Consider the following 8685-nt stretch of genomic DNA (forward strand, 5'->3'; position numbering starts at 1 on the left):
TAGCTAATATGTTGCAGAATTGTATATAATCAGTTCTACAATACAAATGATTATTATATATTGTCAGTTCTCCACAGAAAAGCCCCATTGGCAACAGGGTTTTGTATGAGGATAGTTTCTACCAGGTAACAGGTGTAAGGCCTCCCCCTGCCTCATCAATCCTTGCTCGCAGCAGGTGCATAGTTCTGTCTCTCACAATTAAGTTCTAGTGGAGTTTGAAACTAGATTTCAATCAACTGCTTTCTGATCCTGTGGATTAGTCTTAGCTACATTGGCATACAAAGTTTCTCTCTCCTGTTTTCCTGCTTTCTCACATTTCAGAAGGAAAAATTGAAAGACTTTTTTTAGAAGTCTCCTAAGAACTTTGATGTTTAGGATTGACACAAATACCCACTATTTAGCTTCCTTCAGATACAGTAGAAATTCAACTATCTAAAAAGAAGAATAGTTTCTAGGATTCTAAAATTAAAGAACTAGAAAAATCAGGCCTTTGCATGGAAATTTTGTTGCAGAATAAACTACAAACTATTATAGTATTAGCCTAACAAAAAAAACCTTAAATGCAAAAGAAAGTACTAAATTTCAAAATAAAAGCATTGTAAAAGTCAGCTAGTATTAAAGAAATATTATCAATACTATAATTGTAATGTCTTATAAGAAAATTATGCAAATACAAATGCAGAAAAGAAGAAGCCTTAAGAGAAGTATTGCTTAGACTTATATTAAGGATGTCTACTTCGCAAAGAAATTAAGTGTTCCTGATGACATTTAAAGGAAGAAAATCCATTATATTTGCAGTCAGTCATCACCAGGATTCAGAGTTAATATCATACGGTACCTTTTATACCTCTTCAGAAAAGTCACAGATGATGATCTGTGCATACAGTGTCCCATGGCCTTCATCTGATGAAATGTTAATTAGTTTTATTGTTGGTAGTATTTTTCTTTAGTAACTCTTGGGGTTAAAAGAAATATATCTGTACAGTTTGCTGACTGGCACAGCTTAGTCTAAACTTATATTCACTAAAATCTGTCAATAAGTATCTTCACACTCAGATTTTTGGAAGCTGTCTGGTAAAAGTCATTATTGATTGCTCAGGTGATCCTTTGACTCATATTTTTGTAGAGAAGAAAAAAACCCTCCATATTAGTAACACCAAAACCAAGGATAATTAATTACATACAATCTTCATGCAGGTACTCCTATGAAAGACTGGTAATACTGTCTCAAATATGAATGCGATGCACTATTACAGGAAACAAGAAGTGCTGCAAAATTCCCCCAGAGAAAACCAGGATATGTTATTCCACACAAATACTTCCCTTCTACTAATTCTACCTTTTGTCAGGTATTGTTGCTTATAAAATACTTCTTGTAGGGTTATTTATTCTTGAATGTGTATTTCCTGTAAATCAAATAAAAATGCTAGGTCAAGCTCTATCTGGAAAACTTGGGAAAATTATCTTGACTGACTAGGTCTGATAAGCAATAAATCCTGTATCTTTGGTAATAACTTTAGAAAAAACAGAAAATACTGAATGTAAAAATTTACCTGGAAGTTAAAATAACAGGAAGATTGATCCATAATGGCAAATAATAGACCAATGTTATTTGTGAACATTTCCACCTCAGGATGTTTTGACAACAGATACTTTCTCGTTATCATGAAAAGCTTGTCCTATTCAGCCATTATTCATCACACATCCTTCCTTGTATCTCCCATAGCTTATTGGACAGTATTGATAGCCTGCATTTTTCACAGGATGACCTCTTGTCCTTCCAGAGGATCAGGTAAGATTATGCTTCTTATTTGCCAAGGTTCCCTATATAGAGTTTTCTGGCTTCAAATCAAGCATTTCCAACTTATCTGAACATTGTCTTATAGTACTGCCATCTCATTGAGTCTAAAGACCTTATTATAACATCCAGTGGGAGACCATAAACAGATGCACATGAGCCACACATGCTCCTAAGGAATGAGATAAAAATGTGGTATTCCTTCTGGAATAAAATCTTGGATTAAATCCCATCAAGTAGCTCTAGCGGTATGTAGTTACATGACTAGATTTTACTGCCCAGCTCTTTGGTTTATCTTCAAATTTGATGCAAAGAAATTTGGAATTTATCTTCAAGCCTGGATTTTTGTAATTAAATGGGAATGTGGTGGCCAAAAGGCCTCAGAACATGGGCTGTGGACTGCACATATTCTCTATAAGTCCCTAATGCATTTTGGTAGCACAATGAGTATCAGAGTGATTGCAGCCAAGAGCCTATTTCTATTTCAGAGCAGTGAGCTGAACCCAGTTCAGCTGGCTTTTTTGGCAGTGGCACATGTCTAATCACAAGTTTTGCTCCCTACCTCATGCCAACTATGGCAATGCCATAACCCCTCCCTGACAGCCTTGATGACCTTCCTTTACAGGCAATTCAATTGCACTAGGTAAAACCCAGGAATGGTGAGACTATTGTGTAAGGTCACGCATTCACATTCTAGCAGTAAATCATAGGCTTCAAATGCCAATAAAGCTGAAAATAATGAATGTCACTGACAGAAGCTCTCAATATTAAAAAAAGTTATTTTTAATGTTTCTTAAAAGCAATGTAAGTATGGATTCAGAAAGTCACATGAGCTTATTCTTGTGATGCAGGTAGTAACAGCCTTTGCAGAAAGGAGGTCAAACTCTGTTCTTGTTTATTTCAAGGACTCAAAGCAGTATTCCTGGTTGACACTGGGAACAAGGAAGGAAGAATTTCACCTTTAAAAACTCATATTAAAGACAGGACAAAGAGCTTATTTTCAAAGATGCTTGGTTTCAATTTGTGTGTATTGGTCTTGATTGTTACCACTGCTCTGTTTTTATATTGACACAATTCAAATGGGTACTGATGAGCCACTTCTAATTTAGCCTAACATATTTGAAAGGAAAAGGGTTCAAATTGTATGAAAAATCAAACATAAAGCAGACTTTTGTTGCTAATATGGGTTAGAGGAATTTTCTTCGCTATTTTGGCATTTGTTTTTCAAAAAAACCCCAAAAGTTTTAATGTCTTGCTTCTGACAGGCTAGGGATTGTTTTCTGTTATAGTACTTTATGAGCCACATCATTTGCTGTGTCACATTTATCAAGTAATGCTTATTAATAAAGTTAATATTGAGTTTTTTACAAATTCATCTGAAAAATCCTTAGCACCCACACATGATATAACCTTTTTGTAAATGTGAGTCATTTACTTAAACTAAGGAAATGTTTATGGCAGTATAAAACATTAACTAGTTATCAGTCTAAGAAAATACCGGGAACTAATGTTCAAATTTCTTGCATTTTAACAGATGTCAAAGAGATTAAGTCAAACAATTAACCTTCATGTGACAAAAAAAAAATGTCATTGAGGAGAACACATCTTTAGTGTATCTTTTAAACTGAACGAGCATGCAAAAGCAAGCAAAAGTCTAGTCAGCAAAAAGGCACAGTTATTTCTGTACAGAGATATATTTTACACTGGATGTTATTCAGGGTGCTTCTAGCCTTCAGTCTATGCTTCACATTGCTTGGGCAGTATGTGCTAGTTCCACAGCAAATCCATTCCTTAGAATATAGTCTGAAATACAACAAGTTTTAAATCATGGTCAGAGTGGTCATGGTAGTAGTTTATTAATGTATATTAAAATCTAAAATGCAGTGACTCTGCATTACCTTCCTTTTAGGGACTGGCCTGTCCTTGGTTAAATAATGCCCTTGTAAAACTGCAAGGCAAAAATAAACTGTTTTCCTCTTAACTAAACACAGATAACCCTGTGATGTGAAATTACTGAAAAGATGTGATTTGGGGAAATTACAGTTCCTTGCTTAGTATGTACTATGCATGCCCTACAGCCTTCCCTAAACAGTAGCTCCCAATTTCATTTAAATTGTAATGATTTCCTTTAAGGACAATGATGTTGCCTAAGAGTAATGCATACATAATAATGCTGCTTTGGCATGGTTCAGTATAGAAAGGGAGTAATAACTGTTTATTAATATGATAATTAACTGTTAATGCTTAGCAACCTAATTATATCTGTTAAATAACTTACATTTTTAAGCCAAATTCTAACAGAAGGAATTCTATTAAAAATAATAAAAAGCTATGAATATTATAGTAAAGGGCACAGTTCCAGTTAAAATGTGGGATTTTGACTTCACTTGCATGAAACGGATTTTGGATTTCTGCATATTGTGAACAAAAGAAGTTGTAAGGGTTTCCCTGTTCTAATAGAAGATGACAATTGTTGCATCCTGGAGTTTGGGTTTAGATTAGGGTTTTTAATTTATGTTAAAATAAGTCAAGTTCTGTAATCCCGCGTTTCCCCCGCGTTGTTCCCCCCCGCGGTTTCTGGCCCCATGTTGCCTGCTGCCGGCTCTTACCCCTGTGCTGCTCCTGTAACCACCCTGCCGTCCGGCCCCGGGAAACCCCGTGCTGGCCACACGATCCCGCTCAGCCCGCGGCTCGGGGCCCGCCCCTGCGGGGTTCTCTGGTTGGTCGCTGTTGTGGGTGTCACCGCCACGGCAGCCGCCCCTATTGGGCGGCAGGCCGTGGATCCTCTCGCCCCGCCCCTCTATAAAGCCCTATCCCGCCGGCAGTCAGACGCCATTTTCTCCCATGCGAGTGCCGGGAGCGGTCGCGTCTTTCCATCGAACCGCGCCATACGTGACCAATAAACCGTTCCTGCCAAGCACGGAGTAAATGGACAAATTCCTTCCTCTTTGCCGGGTCCCTAGCGCACGGTAACAGCGGTTGGCCAGCCCACGCGCCCGAGACACGGAGCCGTGTCCGGGAACCCGCGGCAGCAAACCCCGGCAGCACGTGGAAGCTACGCCACAGCCGGGCTCCCAAGAGCCGCGTGCGGCCGGGGAGAGCAAAAACTCACGCCGCAGACAATGTCAGAATTTGGGCCTTATTTCAGACAATGAACATCATAAAATTTAAAGTAAATAAGGCTATGTGTATTCTTTAGGGTTATTAGAAAGAGTTGAGAAAGGGAAAGACTTTTAGCAAGAGTTGCACAAGTTTCACTAACAGTGACCTTAGAAAATTGTCTTATTACTTGTTTGGTATAGTAACAAGAACTACATTGATATTGAACAAACACCTTGACAAATACAACTCTGGTTAGGAGCAATAAGATTTCTGCGCCAGACCTCAAAAAGGTGGCCTAAATAGTGGTAGTCTGAAAGAAGAAAATCAAGAATGATCAAATACCTAAATGGTGTATCTTATCACAAAAAATGCTTTTTTCTCTTTTTTAGCCTAAAGAAGAAAAAGCTGAAGAGGAACAAGACAGTCTTCAAGTCAGAAGTTAAGTAAAATTGAGGAAGAACTGAATTGAGTAAAATCAGTGAACTGAACACAAAGAACAGTCTTTAACTGAACAAAGACATGTTGAACTGAAGCTTTAGAATGTATTTCTAATGATATACATAGCAAACCCAGCAAGAGGTAATTTCAAATATTCAAAATTAACTTTGGATAATTGTTCTCTGAAGTACTATCACTGTACTTAAGATATCTGTGCCATTTGATTATCTCTTCCCTTATTCACTGGTTCTGCAACCTGTGCAGAAAACTCACAGTTTCACAGTTTCAGCTCTTTGGCTGCTAATTTTTATTTCATTCTTCTCATATCATGACCAAACAACGGTTAAAAACATTGTAATTGCAATTTCCATTATCACTCTTCCATAGACTTCAAAAAAAGCAGCTCAAGAAACAACTCATCTCAAGATATCTAGAATCACAGATAAGAACGAATTTAGGTATCCTGAAGACAATGTCCTATCAGGGGATTCTGTACTTTTTAGGCAAACCTTAGTATTTGTTTAAGATGCAAGTGGAAATTTTACACCTTACTTCTTTCCTACAGCATCTTCTTTTGCCCCATAGTTCTGAAAACTACATAGTTTATCTAACACTAAACCTTAGTCCAGACTTTTTTATTATAATAGAGAATTTTTTGAAATTCTATCAGTCCTTCACTTCTGGGGGATTTCTTACCCCCAGCCCTTTCTTCTGCTTGTCACTATTAAATTAAATAAGAGCATAATGTGGAATAATTTTACATGATCCTTCTGATCTCCTTTCTTTCATAGCTCTGAAGCTGGTTTTATAACCTATCTCCTATCACATTCATTATCATAATCTACAATTCCATTCTTCAGGATAAAGAATACAACTTGATTATGTATAATATAATATGTAAATAGGTTTTTCCTTATGTGGCATTCCAACACTGAAAGTTTTAATTATCAACTAGCATTTGAATTTGATTTTGTTCCAAAGACCAAGTGGCATTTGCAGAATACAATGTCATACCAGCCAATGTCACCTGACTGGCAGATAGGCACTTATTGACTCTTTTTCCCTAGGAATTCATTGACATGATAAGGTCAACATACAAGGGGCATGTTGAAAAACATTTGGGGTGATAGGTAACACAGGGATTGATTCAAAATACCCTGAAGTGATCAAAAAGTTTTATATTAACTCACTAGACACTAGGTGGGACTTTAGAATATAGATATTATTAATGACAAAAATTAGAATATAACTTAATAATGGTCATTTGAATCACAAAGATAATGGTAGGAGAACTGACTGACACAAAGTATACTCTCAGATGTCATGTTACCCTTACTCAAGAAAATTTCATTTGTAAGAATTGAAGGAAGCAAAAAAGGAACACTGAAATTTGTGACCTTTCATTACAACTGGAATAAATCAACTCTAAAATAAAAGGGCATAGCACTAGCACTCTGCATTTTCCACACTGAGAAACCTCATTTATCTCTTAGAAGAGAAATGGATTCTTGGCAAACTGAGATGGCTGACAGTGTTCTGACTTGTTTGAGCCAGCTATTTCAGGGTGATTCATTAAGATCTATTAACACAAAATTTAAGATCCCTGACTTTTCACTTTCTCTTTCAGAATTAGAAATTCTGCTGCAGTGAGGTCAATTAAACCCTGCATTATTATCAAGCTGATGAAGTAAAAAAATACTTTTATTTTCCTTTAACTCAGTTATGGACGGTGCAGCAGACTATACTGAGTCCTAGAACTGTACTGCAATCAGAATTAGTAGATCGAGGAGTCACTGGACACACACACACACATACATATTTCTACACATATACATGAAGTAATTATGGTTGACAAGAATCCCAGTATTGTTTGAGTGTTTACCCCCTTCAGAAAATTTGTGCTTGTACCCCTTGAGGTGTCAGTGCTGCAAAGACAGAAAGAAGGAGACACAGTTGCTTAGAGGAATGTAAAGCACTTACCAGAGCAATCCTGGTTAGTCCCTATACATCATCTATGACCAACAAGGTCCTGGTCAATGACAAGTTGAACATGAGTCAGCAGTGCCCTGGATCCAGGAGGGTCAGCCACATGCTGGGGTGCATCGGGCACAGCATTGCCAGCTGGGCAAGAGAGGGGATTGTCTTGCTCTGTTCTGCACTGGGGCAGCCCCACCTTGAATGCTGGGGCAGTTTTGGGTGCCACAATGTAAGAAAGATATAAAGCTATTAGAGAGTATCCAAAGGAGGGAAACAAAGATGGTGAAGGACCTTGAGGGGGAGCTGTATGAGGAGCAGCTGTCACTTGGTCTGTTCAGCCCGGAGATGAGGTCACTGAGGGGAGACCTCATCACAGTTACAACTTTGTTGTGAGGGGAAGAGGAGGGGCAGATGCTGATCTCTTTGTGGTGATCAGTGACAGGACTACATTGAATGGCCTGAAGCTATGTCAGAAGAGGTGTTGCATCTCTGGTTAGTCGCTGTTGCTGGCGTCACCGCCACGGCAGCCGCCCCTATTGGACGGCAGGCCGTGGATCCTCTCGCCCCACCCCTCCATAAAATCCTACCCTGCTGGCACCCAGGGGCCATTTTCTTCCATGCGAGTGTCGGGAGCGGTTGTGTCTTTCCATCGAACCGCGCCATGTGACCAATAAACCGTTCCTGCCAAGCACGGAGTAAATGGACAAATTCCTTACCTCTTTACCGGAGCCCTAGTGCACGGTAACAGAGGCTGGCCAGCCCATGCGCCCAAGACACGGAGCCGTGTCCAGGAACCCATGGCAGAAAACCCCGGCAGCAAGTGTAAGCTATGCCACAGCCGCGCTCCCAAGAGCTGCGTGCAGCCGGGGAGAATGAAAGCTAACACCACAAGGAGGTTTAGGTTCGATATCAGGAAAGATTCTTTACCCAGAGGGTGGTTGGGCATTGGAAGAGGCTTCCCAGGGAAGTGATCACAGCACCAAGCCTGACAGAGTTCAAGATGTTTGGACTGTGGTCTCAGGCACATGGTGTGACTTTTTGGATGTCTTGTGCAGGGCTAAAAGTTGGACCTAATGATCCCTGAGAGTCCCTTCCAATTCAGAATATTCTGTGATTCTGTGAACATGATGACCTGACCCTACTGACCTCACCTCATGCCAGATACAGCTTGCTTTAACTGAGTGGCTCACAGATCCTGACTCAAGCATCTTCTCAGACTGTGTTGCATCCCGGACTTTGGATTTAGGTCGGGGTTCTAGTGTGTGTTATCAAATTCTGTGTACCCCCATTTATCGCCCGGGCTTTCCCCCCCTGCAGTACCCAGTTCCCGAGTAGCTTTACCATGCGGGCCCGGCTCCCATCCCCCCCAT

The 8685-nt window shown here is 39.5% G+C and overlaps 1 long non-coding RNA gene across 1 annotated transcript; it reads right to left on the minus strand.

The window, feature by feature from the left end:
• Positions 1–2649: 2649 nt before the first annotated feature.
• LOC128803852 (uncharacterized) lies at positions 2650–7600 on the minus strand. The gene is made up of 4 exons (XR_008435854.1): positions 7319–7600; positions 3697–3746; positions 3501–3601; positions 2650–2730 (listed from the first exon to the last, which is right to left on the minus strand). It is a non-coding gene; the product is annotated as an uncharacterized LOC128803852 (long non-coding RNA).
• Between the last annotated feature and the right edge of the window lie 1085 nt (positions 7601–8685).

Source organism: Vidua macroura, chromosome 2, assembly GCF_024509145.1.
Source record: "Vidua macroura isolate BioBank_ID:100142 chromosome 2, ASM2450914v1, whole genome shotgun sequence".
In the NCBI taxonomy this organism is placed as follows: Eukaryota; Metazoa; Chordata; class Aves; order Passeriformes; family Viduidae; genus Vidua; species Vidua macroura.